General features: G+C 35.4%; 1 long non-coding RNA gene across 1 annotated transcript in view; it reads right to left on the bottom strand.

The window, feature by feature from the left end:
* The window catches only part of LOC146768675 (uncharacterized), a 30,172-nt gene extending 18,017 nt beyond the window's left edge, over positions 1–12,155 (bottom strand). Inside the window, exon 1 of the long non-coding RNA XR_014954279.1 lies at positions 6,747–12,155. This is a non-coding gene — a long non-coding RNA (uncharacterized LOC146768675). The remainder of the gene's footprint in view (positions 1–6,746) is intronic.
* Positions 12,156–16,033: the final 3,878 nt, after the last annotated feature.

Below are 16,033 nucleotides of genomic sequence, written 5' to 3'. Positions count from 1 at the left end.
CTTAGATACTGCACAGTAGATAAGGGTACATAACTTGCTGCACTTCCCTGAGGAATCATCATCCAAGGCGATTTCCCCCTGCATTTGGGAAAATGTACCTACCTTTTTTACAATACTTTTGCAGCAGCATTGTTAAGCCTGATCAGCTGCTATGGAGGGTGAATGATCAGCAGCAAGGTGACTGGCCAGGGTAATTTGCTTCAATGGATTTTGATCTACCAGATATTTTAAAGATCTATTTAAGCCCTGTTTGTCAAACACAGCCTTTAAATGGTGCTAAACAAATTTTCAGCCTGTGGATCACATGAAAAAGTACTTTCTGGTGTTTCTACTGGGTCACATGCTCTTTATTCTCTCCCTCAACAATTTCATCACCTCTTATCTGTTTCACATGAGCTATGTTCAAGGTCCACAGGATACTTTTCACAGAATATTGAGGCCTGGTGCAGTAAGAATCTTGAATATAACACACCTGGGATGAATTTTCCAATTTGGATAAAATGTACTGTGCACACAAATCCAATGAGAAGGTGTTCCCCCTATCCCCCAAAAAGCCTTCACTAGTACTAGTATTCTACATAAACTATATTTTAGTCTGAAATAAAAACTTTTTCTGAGAGTGTTTGAGGGAGTTGTAAGAAGCATAGATATTTGACATATGCAATTCTGAATATCAAAGGAAAAAAGAAATTGCAAGAAGTTATTAATTTTACTGGTTTTAATTTTAAATTTCATGCACTTTTTCAGAAAGTGTCAAGTTCAAATGGCCATCAGCATATTTTAGTAATCTGTAAGTTATTATTAACATAAAATGTATTTCAAATAAACATAATTTTAAATCTTTATTCAAATTTTATATGCCTAGATTTATTATTTCTGGCATACATTACATGAAAGGAAGATTTATTTTTTTTTTTACTGTGGGAGTGGTGAAACACTGGAACAGGTTGCCCAGAGAAGTTATGGATGTTCCATCCCTAAAAGTGCTCAAGGTCAGGTTGGATGGAGCTTTGAGCAGCAGCAAATGAGACTCTTGATGGTAGAGAAACTAAGTTTGAATATAGGAGAAACTCAGATTTAAGTATAAGAGCAAGTTTTCTCTCAGCTCCTGGTGTAAATTCAAAGCTGTACAAAACTGCATTTATCTGTGATTTTCAATACTGTGACAGGAAGGTAAATTAAAATTATGCAGAAAATATCAAATTTTATAATACATAATAATTACAACATAAAATGCACAGGATAGGCTTCAACATGAGTCACTATCAAAGAGAAAATCTCTGTATTTCAACATTTTATCATGTTAGGATTTCATTAAGTGAAAAAGAAGAATGCAAAATATCATTGAGGGCTATTTAACTAAGGCAGATATACCACACATACTTTCAATTCACTGAAAAATTACTGTTTACCATGATTAAGCAATGAGGACCAACATTTATTGGAACCATCTTAAAAATGTAAAGTATTTAATTGTAAATGATCTATTATTAAAATACTTATTCTACCTTAATGAGGGACAAATAAATTCTTCCATATCATTATGGTTTAAAATTGTATAAACCAATGTTTTATTCTGAAAATATATAATTACTTCTATTTTTAGAAGAAATTATTCATAGAAAAACAGCGCATGAGAATTAAATAACTTTAAAAAAACACAATAAATGAAAATATTGTGCAAATAAAATTAAATAAAAAGCTGAGTTTTAAATGTGATGCAGATATTTAACAGAATTTTTGTACCAGATATTTGAATGACTATACCAGATAATTTGCACAGGAAGAGAGGTACTTAGCATTTCAGTCTTTTCCAACGACCTGTTATGCTGATCTCTGTGTGTGCCTGGGTGTGTGTGGAAGGGGCTGCATGGGAAGATTATTCAGAAACTGGAGGATAATAAATTAGTGCTTTTATTATTGTTTTGCACAGAAGGCTTATTGCACCAAGGACTTCAGTCAACCTGAATACAAACTGATCAGCTCAATATCCCCAAACCAATTTGTCTTAGTGGGAAATTAGCAGAATTAGTCCTAGAGTGAATGGAATAACTCCTGTTCAGGTTAATAGGCATTGCTATCCCTCATAATTTATTATCCCCTCCAAGTTATTTTGGATTAATTTGGTATATTGATACAATTTATTAAGCAATTATAAAAAAACCATATTTTTTGCTTCCAGAAATCCAAGACCGACTGAACTGAGAATGGGGTTTATCCAGTTAAAGGGAGAAGTCTGGATGATAGCTAGATGTTCTCAACTTTTGTTTATAGTTAATGAAATAAAACAGACGGTTGCAATGTGTGATTCTTCTGAATTAAGATATCTACTTGAGATAAACCACAGCCTAAAAATTCCTACTACTCTGTATTGATTATATATAAATCCTTGTATCAATACATCAAAGAGACAAGCAGACTGCCTGTGTCTGAAGTCAGATAAGAAATTGAAGACTTTTCACTAATTACTTTGCTTTGGAATATACTATTTGCTTTCTCTGAGCAGAAATTTCTTTAGATTCTTTATAATCTCTGTTTTTCTATTGTTTTTGTCTTAGTTTGGATAATAAACCCCCAGACAACAAAAAACCCATCTTGCTCACCTATTTTCGACTCAAAGTCAGCTTAGATCAAGGTAGCCTGAATTTTAAACATTTCTTCTTTCCTTTCCCCTTCTTTGTCTACCAAATATGCAATTTTACTCTTTTAACTATAACTTTTTAAATTATCTGCTCTTTGAAAGAAATTACATATACATATTTGAAAATCCATTTCACTGTAATTACTGAGTACTTTATATCATATATGAAATGCTTGGGATCATGCAGATTGTTCACTAAAATACCCTAAAAATAATGAATAGAATATTGCATTTATTTTTCCTTTTAAAATTAAGCTATATTTTAATAGAAATTCTATAAATTCATTCAGATCTAAATATATATATAACACACATAATTGCATAAATGCAATTCTTTTGTTAACTAACACACCATACATTTTTTTAATTGAGACCAGCATTACTTTCAAATTAAATACATCATAAAAATCACTTGCCTAATGTTCTATAAATTCTTTAATAACATTCATTAATTGGATATTTTAAAGGGGTATTTTTAAGCTGTGAATGTTCACCCTGGAAAAGAGAAGGCTGAGGGGAAAGAGATCAATGTATTTAAATATCTGATGCGGGGGCAGTGTAAACAGGATGGAGCCAGGGACTTTTCAGCAGTGCCCAGTGACAGGACCAGAGGCAGAAATGGAAACATTTCTGAACATCATGGAACCTTTCTATACAGCAAAATTTTAATCTTCTTGATTTCTATTCATATGCTGCAATAGTTCCATGAAAAGAGCATTTATTAATATCAGTGGGAGCCCTTTATACAGGGCAGCTGGAGAATACGCCATTAAGGACTGCAGTGCAGATTGGAGGAAGGAATTTTATCCCTTCTTAAGGTCTACACCGCAGCACTTCTCATCATTTAAAATAAACTTTCATGTGAAATAATTTTACTCTTGTCCTGATTTTTGTCATTGTCTAATTTTTATCAGTGCATTCAATTTAGTCCTTTCTCTCCACAGTTTCATTTTTATTGCCTCTTCTAATGATCAAATTCTTTCTGTTCTCTATCACACCCAAAACTGCAGACCAGTAAATAGTGGTCAATCATCTTTGATCACACTTGAAAAAAAAATTAAAGCTCTTCTATTTCACTGATTCTTATAAATCTCATGTTTAAATTTATTTTTTATATATATTACTGCACTTTCTAGTCATATTTTTGGATTACGGTATAGCCTTAAATATATATTATTATAAAAAATGCATGTTATCTATTCTAATGAAGTCTAAAAATGTTGTCTAGAAGAAAAATGTTAAAATAACCTGTACATAATAGACTTTTCAAACCAGAAAAACAACCTTTGCATCATCCTAGTCTATTTAATGTTAATTTCATATTGTTAACTTAGGAAAGGAGAAAAAAATTCTCATTTAGTCATCATGTTAGGGATTTAATATAAATTAGATTGTAAATTAGAGCAAAGTTTGGCACTATAAAGTATCAGAGCAGCAGAGAGAGAATGAGAAATGAACCTGTAGGAAAAAAAATAAAAGGTTTAAATAAGGGACTCATAGGTTAAAACCTCCAACTTATGCAATTTTCTTACATTCATAGCTGTTAAAGACTGCACAAGAAAAAAACATACTTAAGGATATTTAGTTCTTTAAAAAAACTTGGATTTGTATTTCATTACTGTTCTGTAAGAAATTCAAAAAGTAGAATCAAAAGAAGTCTTGAGACTAGCGAGAGATCTGTGGAAGGTGTTTAGAATCTCAGTAAAAAGTGTTATAGTAGTAATCTGGGTCCTCAGACTGAGGGAAAGACTGCTAAGAATTTGGTTTAAAGTTAGAGAAAGTATTTTGTTTTTTCTAAGATAAAAAATTGTATCAAATCTTTAACATACATCCAGAAGAAAAAGAAAATTAAACAGAAAGATATTGCAGCAAAAACACACCAAAACAGCCACAAACAATATTAAGAAACAATTTGTTTTGCAAGAACACACAAGAAGGAGTGGCATTATCAAGGAAGAAATAAAATATAAACATCTCTTTTATAGAGAAGATCTTTCATGGGTAAATGCTGAAGTTATAGCTTAATCTAATGAGATTGTTTCCCACACAAGTGGAATTCTTAGTATTCATAAAATGGATCCTAGAAAAATAGATAGGGAAATGTCAAAAATGATGCTAAAGTTTTAGAAGAAGGAAAGGATTATTTGAGCATAAGTAGAGTTCAGATGATACAGTGAGGAAATTATTCTGTCTCAAAATACTAAAAATTGTAGAATAAATGTGCCAAAACACAATTAAGAAGTTTATGCTTCCCAGAAAACTTCTCAGTAGGAATTAATATAGAAATGATTGATCATGGTGAAGTGCTCAGAATATATCATTTTATTGCAGTACCTAAAACATATGTACATTTCTTAAAAATATTTATTTAACTTGCTGAAAGGAACATTTTATATTGAAATGGAACTTCTGAGGAGAATAAGCCATTGCCTTTTCTCTTCATTTTTGTCGCTCCATATTTTTCAAAGCAGAAGCAAAATTTAAGTATTTTGAATATAAAATCTTTTCAAAATAATTTGTTTTGGTTTTGCTGTTTATGAGCCAATTAAGTACCACTTTTTTTTCTTAATTAAATAAAAAAGTGTTATTTAAAATATGAAAGCAGATTAATAATTCTGGTTAGGTAAAATCTCTTCAGAAGCTTATATTGTCTAACATTAATTAAACTGCTTTATGTGAAATATATTATACTTTTAATGCAAGAAAATAAAAAAAAACCTATAAACTGGAGACTTTAAAAAAAAAAAAAGCATAAAAAAAGGATTCCCTTCAATCTTTTAGGCCACGCGCCCGGCTGTGTCCGTGCCGGGCGGGCTCCCCGGCTGTCCCGCTCACCGCGGGGCCACACGCAGCGGCCGCCCCGAGGCTCTGCCCAGCCGGGCCGGGCCGGGAGCGCTGCGGGCGGGGAGCGCAGCACGGACAGACACGGGGAAACCGAGGCACGGCAGCGAGGGAAGGACACTCGGCTGAGTCTGCGGAGAGCTCATCCCGCAGCGGGCACAGCGAGTGACACATCTGAGCCCCAAGGGGCTGCTTTCCAAGGGCAGAGGGAACACGGGGAGGACACAGCCGGGGACCGACAGGAGGCATCAGGGGAGCGGGGCAGGGTAAGGGCTCCCCAAGAGAAGCCAACGCGGGGAGGAGCGAACCTCACACCCAATTCTGCTTCCAGGAAGGGATGGGAGACAGGGAACTCTCCAGAACCAAAGGAGTGTGCTAGCTTTGACAGACAGCCTGAGACAAGGAACAAGGGAGCTGTACAGGCGGATTGACATGGGGATTGACAAACATTTTGGTGGGGAAAACTGTGGTGAACAACTCAGGACTGAACCATCAGGGAAACCAAATGGGGTACAGAGACTGAACCACTACAAACTTACAACAAGGAATATCAAAGCATACTACAGAAGAACAAACTATAAAATAACAGAGTACCACAAGACTAAACTGGAAGATTAAAGATTAGACAGATGAGTATGGACAGTTCTGGATAGATGCATGTTGTTATATGGTGTTTTTTAAGTCCTCTGAATAAGCTTGGCATAAATCAGCTTGATTGCAATATCCAAATAAATATTAGCATTAGCAGGTCAATATATTTGAGGTCACAGGCTTTACCTGCTTCAGATTGTCAGATGTTCATCCTGCTGGCACAACAAAGCAGCCAAACATAGGAAGCCATGTCCAGAATACATTATTTTAACAAATCCAAGCCTAAGTTAACATTCCTTGCCTCTTAGCAAAGCCTGTCAGCCTGAATACAATGACAGTGTCATTATTTTTAGTATATTCATAGCACTACTTCTAGCAATTCATGAAGACATTTTTGTCAAATACGGTTTATGTCATTCATTCTTGCTTATAGGCAACATTAACAAGCAGCAGACTGATGCAAAGCATCTAAACAGGATAATATGCATTCATGTAGCATTTTTATTTTCATATCATGAACAATACTAAGTCTTGAGAAGAATCACACTGAATTAGATAATATCAATCCAAAGTAAACTGAGCCAATTAAATCACAGAAAAGTGTGAGTTTATGGAGTAAATCAATGGCAGAGAAAGTTAGAGCTTAGGAGCTTTGAATTTGAATAAAACATACCTCAGCAACAGTGGAGGTGGTTCTATTAGAATGATTTTATGAAATTTCTTCACTGTGAAGGTTGTGAGACACTGTAACAGGATGTCCAGAAAAGTTGTGGATGCCCCGTTTCAAGGAGTCTTCCAGGCTGCGTTGGATGGGGCTTTGAGCAATCTGGTGTAGTGGAAAGTTTCCAGACGTAGAAGAAGGGCTGGAACTAGATGATCATTAAGGTGTCCCTTCCAACTCAAACCTTTCTGTGATTCTGTGGATCATTTTGTAAGAGAGGATGATGTTTTACAAATATTGAAATAAGATAAAGGTCTACTAGGTAGAATTACTTCACTTTAAAGGTCAAACACAAGGACAGCAGGCAATCTCTCAACAGAAAAGAAAGGTTATTGAATAATAATGTTGTGAATATAAAGTACTAGCTCTGTTATAATAGCAGCTATATCAGGGCAGTAGATGAGCCATGGAAAAGAATGCTATAGAGTCTGAACAGAAGAATATTTAGTAATTTTCAACAACACAGAAAAACATATGCTTTTCCAAGGTGACCCCAGGATCCATGGCAACATGGGCAGTTCAGTCTCTATGTGATGTGTGTCTATATGGATAGAAAATGACATGAGCATATCTGCCTCATTCAGACTCTTGAAAGGACAGCTCTCAGTTTTCAGACTTGCAGCCCATACAGAGACAATAACACAACACACAGAGGTAGATGTGGTGTGTATGGTGTTGGTTTAGTCTTCTGTGCACACTCCATGCATTCAAAGACCCATTCAAAGACCTTAGGTCTGATCATTGACACAGACTGCAAAGCAAAAGAATGTGTTCTCTCAGTTTGGCATGCACTCCACCCTCTTAAACATGCAGAAAAAGATTCTTGCATATTTACAAAATGTTCGCTTCTTCATGGTTTTCCTGCTAGCAAAGATTTTGGCAACTGATTTCAATAAAGGCAACACGTCCATTCTAAACCTGGTATTTTCAGTAAGTAGTAATAATAGCATCACAGAATCAGTGACTACTCTGGATTGTAAGGGACCTTTAAAAATCATCTAGTCCTATGCCCCTGCAGTGAATAGGAATATCTTCAACTAGATTAGGTTGCTCAAAAAGCCCTGTCTGAATGTTTACAGGGATAGGGCATTTACCACCTCTCTGGGAAAACTGTGTTTTACCTCTTTAATTAAAAAAAAAAAAATCTTTCCTTATACCTAATCTGAACCTATTCTCTTTTAGTTTAAAACCATTATCCCTTGGCCTACCACTACAGGCCCTGCTAAAATAGTCTGTCCCTGTCTTTCTTACAGGCACTGTTTAAATATTGAAAGACTGCAATGCGGTCTCCCTGAAGCCTTCTCTTCTCCAGGCTAAACAGCCCCAACAGTCTCAGCCTCTGCTCATAGGAGAGGTGTTCCAATCCTCTGATCATTCTTGTGGTCCTCCTACAGACACACTCCAAGAGGTTCACGGGCTCATGGGCTGGATATAACACTCAAGGTAGAGTCTTGTAGGAGCAGAGTAGAGACCTGATTACTTCCTTTGAGCTGCTGGTCACAATCCCTTTTACACTGTTGTTATGCATTTACCATAAAAATAGAGAAATCTTTTGACTTAGTGATTAATAAGCCTCACATTACTATCTATCTCTATTTTCTTTAAAATTTTATTTTATATAACTAGTTAAAAATGAGTCACTGAGTTTGTATTTTAAATTCTTATTGAGCTGCATAGGATTGTTCATTTAGTAGTTTTTTTCACTAAAGAAGAACAGAAATCTGGATGCAGAGGATGAATTCACCCATCACAATGGTACAAGGCAGAAAGCAAATCCCCAGTAGATTCTTTAGGACTCAATCTCTGCATAAGCTAACCAAAATCACAAACACCTCAAAAATTATTTTTCAACACATATTATATTGTCTATTAAATTATGTTTCTTATATTTAAACAGTAAATATTTTTAAAGTTATTGTTAAAGTAAGACAGAAGGCAGATTTTAAAAGTGATTGACAGACAAATACCTGTACATCTGGAAGAAATATATACTAATTTGTTAATTATTTTGCATTTGCTGCTGGTGTAATTTTGTTTAATATTTTCTTTATTTGAGTTTTTGATTATAAGAGATAGATATATATATTATTTTATTTAATGAAATAATGAGATATTCTCCTTCACATAGCCTCTTTGCTAGACAAACCAAACTCAATTCTTCCTCAGCTCAGACACAACACAAATATATTTTAACTTGGCTTTAAGGAAAACTAGTGTATTTTGAATTTGTCAAAAAGGAAAGAGATTTTTTCCCCTTAGAATCAGCTCTAAAATGTAGTCATTCATTATGCATACTATAAATATAAAAGTGGAACCCAGCAGTAGTAGGGACAGAATTAAATTGCAGGGTGCCATGTGTGGTTCTGTTTATAGCAGCATTCATATTGATTACATGCAGTTTTTATAGCAGACCTCTTTTAACTATATAGGTGAAGATAGCAATTAGATGTGTGCTGTTTTTCTTTATGTTGCTGTGAGATATCCAGGGTATTTATGTTTTCATAGAATTTTTTCCATTCTCTTACCCTTTTTTTCCTTCAGATTAAATGCTAAATATTTCTGATTCATTCCACAGCACTTTAAAAGTGCATGTGAGCTTCAGCTGGTTTTTCACTAGTAGTTTACAATATATCCAAACAATGTGCTTATATGAATGATAGTTTTAAAAAAAAATTGAGAATGGTTGCTAAAAGACTTTTTTCCCCCCTAGATAATCTGGAACCAGCAGTACAGTTCTTAGATAAACTGATTAGTAAACTTAATACCTTACTCATGAAGAGGACAGAGTCAGAGGAGAATCATGTGTTCTATTTGAAGATGAATCTCTGTTACTTGTTTCTTCATTGAAATTAGCCAGTACAAATATTTTTCATTGTCACTTGTGTTCATCAAGTCCACTTTTATTGTCAGCTCAGGTGTCAGCCCCATCTTAGAGATTTTCAAGATCCTGTATGTCAAATCCACATGTATAACCTACACTATTTGTTTAAAGCAATGTAACTTACAAAACAAAGGCACAAAAATACAAAATCCATAGGGAAAGATAGTTAAGACAATTTTTAAGAGATTCAGATAATAGTAGCATTTTCAGTTTAGCTGGAAAATATTATGTGTTGTTTATGTGTGTGTTTTTGTGCTCATGCACTCAGAAAAACTTTTAATGACAATTGTTCATTTCTACACTATTTGTACCACAAAAATATAAATTCAAAGCAGTGCTGAAACAAGTATTTTGTAGGAATATAGACAGGGCAAAAAAAAGGCTTAGGTCTGTGAATTCCACTAGGAGAATTTTTTCTCTGTCTAATTTATCTGGAAGACACAGAAATATTGAATCATATGTGTTATAGAGAATTTTAGAGCATGTGAAATTGTGCTTTGTTTCCTAATAAAACAGATCTCATGGAATGATCTGCAGCTTTTATTAAGAAGATTTTTACAAATATGCTAAGAAATATATTTTTAATATAGCAGTCAAAAGTGTGACTCAAAGTATACATATGTATTACTCCTAGCTCAGCTCCTCTGAGTGTTTTAATCCTTTGTCTCAGCAAATAAAAGAGAAACTGTTAGGGATATTCTGAGCCCAAATTCTCCTTTTCCATAGGTTAATATAATTAATGGGCAGTTATTCTCTAGATACAGGTTTTGGATTTTGGGTTTTTTTTCACATTGCTGGCAGTGAATTTCTAATCTACTGGAAATACTATACTTTAAGGCCCAGCATCTGTTTCTTCTGATATATTTGTATGTATTTGTATTTTGTCATTGATATCAAGACTGGATAACTAACAGGCATATCTTCTTCATGGAAAAGATGAATGTCCAGTATGATTTCTTTCCCTCAGCCTTTATTAGTGAGACCAGTCTTTGGGAATTCCAGGTCACAAAAATAAGTGAAGTGTTGGAGCAGAGAAGGTGTACTCTTGCTGGAAGATGATTTTCCTTTATATCCAATCTAAATCTCTCCTGGCACAATTTGAGGCTATTTCTCCCCTGAGCCTGGTTTTTTTCAGGCTGAACAGCACCAGCTCCCTCAGTGTTCTCCACACCCTTCATCACCTTTGTTACCCTTCCCTGGACACACTGCAGCATCAACACCTCAAATGTGCTAAGTCCTGCTGGCCACAGCAGGATGCTGATCCATTGCTGATGCGGGCTAGAATTCCATTTGCCTTCTTGTCCACCTGGGCACCTTTCAGGCTGGCTCATGTTCAGCAGTTCTCACCCAGCTCCCCCAGGTCCTTTTGTGCCTGGCAGCTTTCCAGCCACTCTTCCCCAGGTCCTGCAGTGGGTTGTTGTGACCAAATTGCAGGACACAACACTTTGCCTCATTGAATGTCATGTAAGTGGCCTCAGCCAATTGATTCAGACTGTCTAGATCCCTCTGTAGTGTCTTCCTACCCTCCAGCAGATCAACACTGATGCCCAACTCTGTGACATCTGCAAATTAACAGAGAGTGCACCTGATCCTCTCTTCCAGGTCATTGATAAATGGATTGGCCACAGTGATGTCAGCTTTTCTCATTTAAATGGAAGTCAAGCAAGGAGCATTCCCTGAAGATTAAATCGAGGCCTAATATTCAGTGCTCTAAATGACAAATGTACCTGTAGTTTTTTAAGAAGTTCCTCTGTAAAAAGTTGTATTTTTTTATTTTATGATACTGTACCTTTGCACATTGTGTTTCACAGAGTCTAATGTAAAGTACTGAGAAGCTGTTTTTGTGACAGGTAGGCAGCTGGAAGCAGACAAGGAAAAAGGAAAACAGTGGGCTATTGTCAGCACTGCAGAACATTGTCAGAACATTAATTTATCCTGGTTAGTCACACCTTAACAAGGCAGCAAGTAAACAGAAAAAAATATTCAAGCATAGGAAGTGGTCAAATGAAAGCATTACCAAAGCACTGTGAACCATAACAGATGTGCTAATATCTTGCATGTATTTGTCTCCTAGCTAGTTTGTGCTAATGATGCATCTATTCTGAACTGTGTTTTTGTTTTACAGCACTTAAATAGAAGCTTGTGCAAGGCTCACGATGAGAAATGGGCAATAAACAAGTACAACAGGTTAACAGACAGAGAACTGAAAACAGGAACCAGTTCTTTATTGTGAACAGTAGGAATTTTAAAAAATATTTAGATAAATATAAAAACTCAAAGAGGAAGGAAAAAGGTCTAAGCCAGTAACAATACATGGATACATACACACAACAAGAGATTACATAAATTAACAAATAGTGAACTCACTAGAGACAAAACTAATTGTAGACTACACACAACCCTCAAAATATCTGCATATAAATTTCACATATCATTTATAAGGGGATAAATTTAGGGCCTGGTTCTAAAACCATATTTAAAAGGTCAGAGGAAGCATAAATATCATCTCTTCCTCTGACTTTATCCTTACATTCTTGTTTTATTAGTTCCCTCTTGGCTCTTCTAGCCTTAGGGTGAACCATGATATAAGGCAAAATAAATATTTTTGTCTTTATATCTGCTACCAATGCTTCTTTCCCTGAAAGTAAAGGCAATATAAATTAACTTTTTCAGGAAAATTGGGAAAGTATAGACTTCAAAAAAGCCACTCACCATTTTTACTGATGTAGAATGTAAGGAACATGCACAAAATCTCTATGCTGTTGTCAAGTCAGCTGAATCTGAGTAAGGGTTTATAACTGTCCTCTAACTAGCCTTAACATGTGGATCAAAGAATGAGTAGGCTTAGGTAAAAATCTGCCTAATAGACCTGAAAATATCTACTTTGAGATTCCCTATTGCAGGATCGTATTCCATCTCATTAAAATCTTTTTCTCATAGAATTATAGTTAACAATCCTTGTACTGTAGAGTCTCTTTCTTATGTTGAGTCCACTGACAGTTTTGCTGATGGTCTGACTTCTATTCCTCCACAACTTTTGGAATATTTTTTTTAATTTTTATTTTTTGCTGTCATGTATTGTTTAGGTTTTCAGATCTGATGCACAAATATCTTGACAGGGAAGGACATTAAATGAGTTCCCATTCCACCAAATTACTGCTGCAGTGCAAGGGCACTTCAAATTTCTCCTCATATTTTGGTATAACAGATCATGCTCAATTAACTGTAAAAAGCAATCAAAGACAATTTTTTTTCCCCAAAGGACGTACATTAAGTTAATTTACTGCATTAAACCATTGCTTGTGAAATGCAAACTAAAAGAAACACCTGATGCTGAGAATGACCAGTGGATCATCTTCTGATTTTAGGCCAAAAAAAATTTTCAAAGACAGCAAAAAATCCTTGACACAGCTTACCCACATCTGTGGAAACAGATGTCAAAATTGAAATTCTCCTGAAATCTCAGACTCTGGCCTTTCATCAAGAAGTTTCTCTGGTTATTTCCTGGAATAATAATAAATATATCCTTAGCAACTAACACGCCTTCAACTATTGGGCTGTTACTCATTCTTGGAAAAGTTTCACGGCCCAAACTTTATCTCATTAGTTGGATTTGGCAGGTCAAAAAAAATTGATTAAAGGTTTTTTTGGCAAAAATCAGAACACAATGAGGATCCATATTCAGATTGCTTTGGGTCCACTAATACAGGTTCAGATATTTCAATGCAAAAATAACCCTGAAAAAGCTTTGGAAATTCTGTATTTTGGAAAATACCTGTTAAACTCTCTTTGTCTGCTCGAAGATGGTGATGTCATCCACAACATTCTGATTATGTCACCACATTGGCCTTGCTGGGGCAGCTCTGAATGTTTCTTTTGACACCTGACTGTCACTCCAATATTTTCAGAATTATGCCCTTTATGCTGAGTTGAAGTTTTCATTGTTATGCCTAAGGTCATTCTGGCTAGTGTTGAAATGGTGAAAATCCACATAATTTTTAATCTAAATGTTACTAAGCAATCCTTAGACAAATTAGGGACTCTCTCTGCTTGATGAGTGAGCTGAACAATGGATGGCAAATCACAGAATCACAGAATTACTTACGTTGGAAAACACCTGTAAGATTGACTCCAATCATTGACCTGACACTAAATTACACAACTGGCCTCATCCTATAGATTCAGCCTGTCCATATCCCTCTGCAGAGCCTTCTTCTCCCAAAGTAGATCGACACTCTTGCCCAGCTTCTTGTCAAATATGACATAACTGACTGAGTGTCCATTCTCTCCCCTCACCCATATCATTGGTAAAGTCATTAAACAGAGCTGGTCTCAGTACTGAGCCCTGGGGAACAGAACTTGTGACCAGCCACCAGCTGGATGTATCTCCATTCACCACCACACTCTCAGCCCAGCTGTCCATCCAGTTTTTTACCCAGCAATGAGCATGCCTGACCAAGCTATCAGCAGCCAGTTTCTCCAGGATCATGCCATGAGAAATGGTGCTAAGAGCTTTACTAATGTCCAGGTAAAAATCCACAAATCCAGGTGATGATCTCAGGACAGTAAAAAAAGGGGGATCATAAAGAATAATTTTTTACATATTAAGTACATATATATCTCTGTAGTTTCTTGACTACCAAGACAATTCCAGATACTGCAAAATATCAGAAAACCATGGCTTCTGAAATTTCATGGACTCTTAGTCATCTGACTAGGCTTTCTAGCTGGCACAAAATTAACTTGGGTTTTCTAAAACCTCCAGTGTAACCAGTCTTCTTTTCCTGAGGTGGTAATAGAAAAAAGGAAATGTTGAGCTTAGGGGGTCTCAAAACCCCAGAGATCTTATATATCTGTTTTAATAGTGAAACTGTTTTTCAGTGTAATTAGATTCTTGGCTCCTTACCATGAATGACTGGATTATCACACCGTTGGCTGTTTTAGACTTCTGGCCCTGGACTTAACTGCCTGAACCAGCTTGTGCTGTGATTCCCTCAGTCTGACAAACCATGAAATCTCTGTAACACAGAACCCACTTTCAGGATAATCCTGTATGTAACAGAAAATACTTTAGGTGTCATAAGAAAGTTGAAAGTTTTGCCCCTTAACACTGTATACAAGAAGAAAATAATTATTACAATCTATGTATTAGGTTGCTTGAATAAAATTAGTAATGTTGAATAATTTTCTATTGGCATTGAAAGAGACATGCATAAAGAGATAATTCACATGTTACTTTTATCATCAGATTAATGTTTCTTGATTTTATGTTGAAAGCCCAATAAGTCTTCAAAAAGGGTTTTAAAGTTTTTCCCTGTTAGTTTTAATAATTTTAATAATCTTATACATTGCTTTAAGAAAACTTCTTGTTTTGAACAAAAAATATAAATCACAATTTCATATCACTTAATACAATGTCCACAGTAATGACAAGCTAGTCAACAGGAAAATGTGATATCTTTGCACCAGGAGCATTTACTGAAAATTTATTTTAGCATATCATCTCCTTATGCTTAAGGTAACACCCACTTTACCTTGCAATTGCCATATAAATAAAATTACATAGTGTTCTGGAAAAACTTAATATTCCAGTCAGAAAATAGTTCTAAACCTTAGAACAAATTTGTGAAACCTTCAAATGTTCTACAGCATTACATGGACTGTGATGACAGTTTTGGAGTTGGGACCATGTGTTGTTCTGTCCCATAGATTTCAGTTTTTCATGAGGCTGAAAAAAACAAAGTAAATCCTGCCTTTATTCTTGCATAAGAGGTTTCCTGTCAAATGAGCTCCTCTATCAATACACCCCGAGGTAGAATGCTCTGCTAAAGAAAGGGATAGATCTGTAGGATGCCACACTAAAAGTAGGTTAAGAAGCATATACACAAGCTGGAAAGAATTTCAGAAAGACAATATAATGTTTGTCACATCTGGCTTTTTTTTCTTACACTCTCAGTGCATTACACAGACCACAACAGAACTCAGCTGCTGGTTTGGCACAAGCAGTTCATCCTAAGTTGCTCAAAGGATTTTTTCTATCTTCTCTTGCAAAAGCAACTTCAAAGTTACCCTTCTGCCTGTACCGGTTTAGCAGTCTCCTCAAAGTTGCTTTTTACCACTCTGTTACTGGATGCAAAGAACACTTTATTGAATTGAATATCTACTTTTTTTTTTCTCCTTTCACATTAAAATCTTCCTTTAAAAACCCAACAAAACCATTTAAGGCCAAGATTTCAGAAGGCCAAGCTTGCCTACTTGTCATTTTTAGGGAATATTTAAGTTTTTGCAAAGTAAAGGCAAAGCATGGAGTCTTGGTTCTGCCATTACTTTAATTCATATTTTAAAACTTCTGCTTGTC

This window comes from Lonchura striata, chromosome 1, assembly GCF_050655825.1.
Source record: "Lonchura striata isolate lonStrDom1 chromosome 1, ASM5065582v1, whole genome shotgun sequence".
Lineage (NCBI taxonomy): Eukaryota > Metazoa > Chordata > Aves > Passeriformes > Estrildidae > Lonchura > Lonchura striata.
This window is presented reverse-complemented; position numbering and strand designations above follow the sequence as displayed.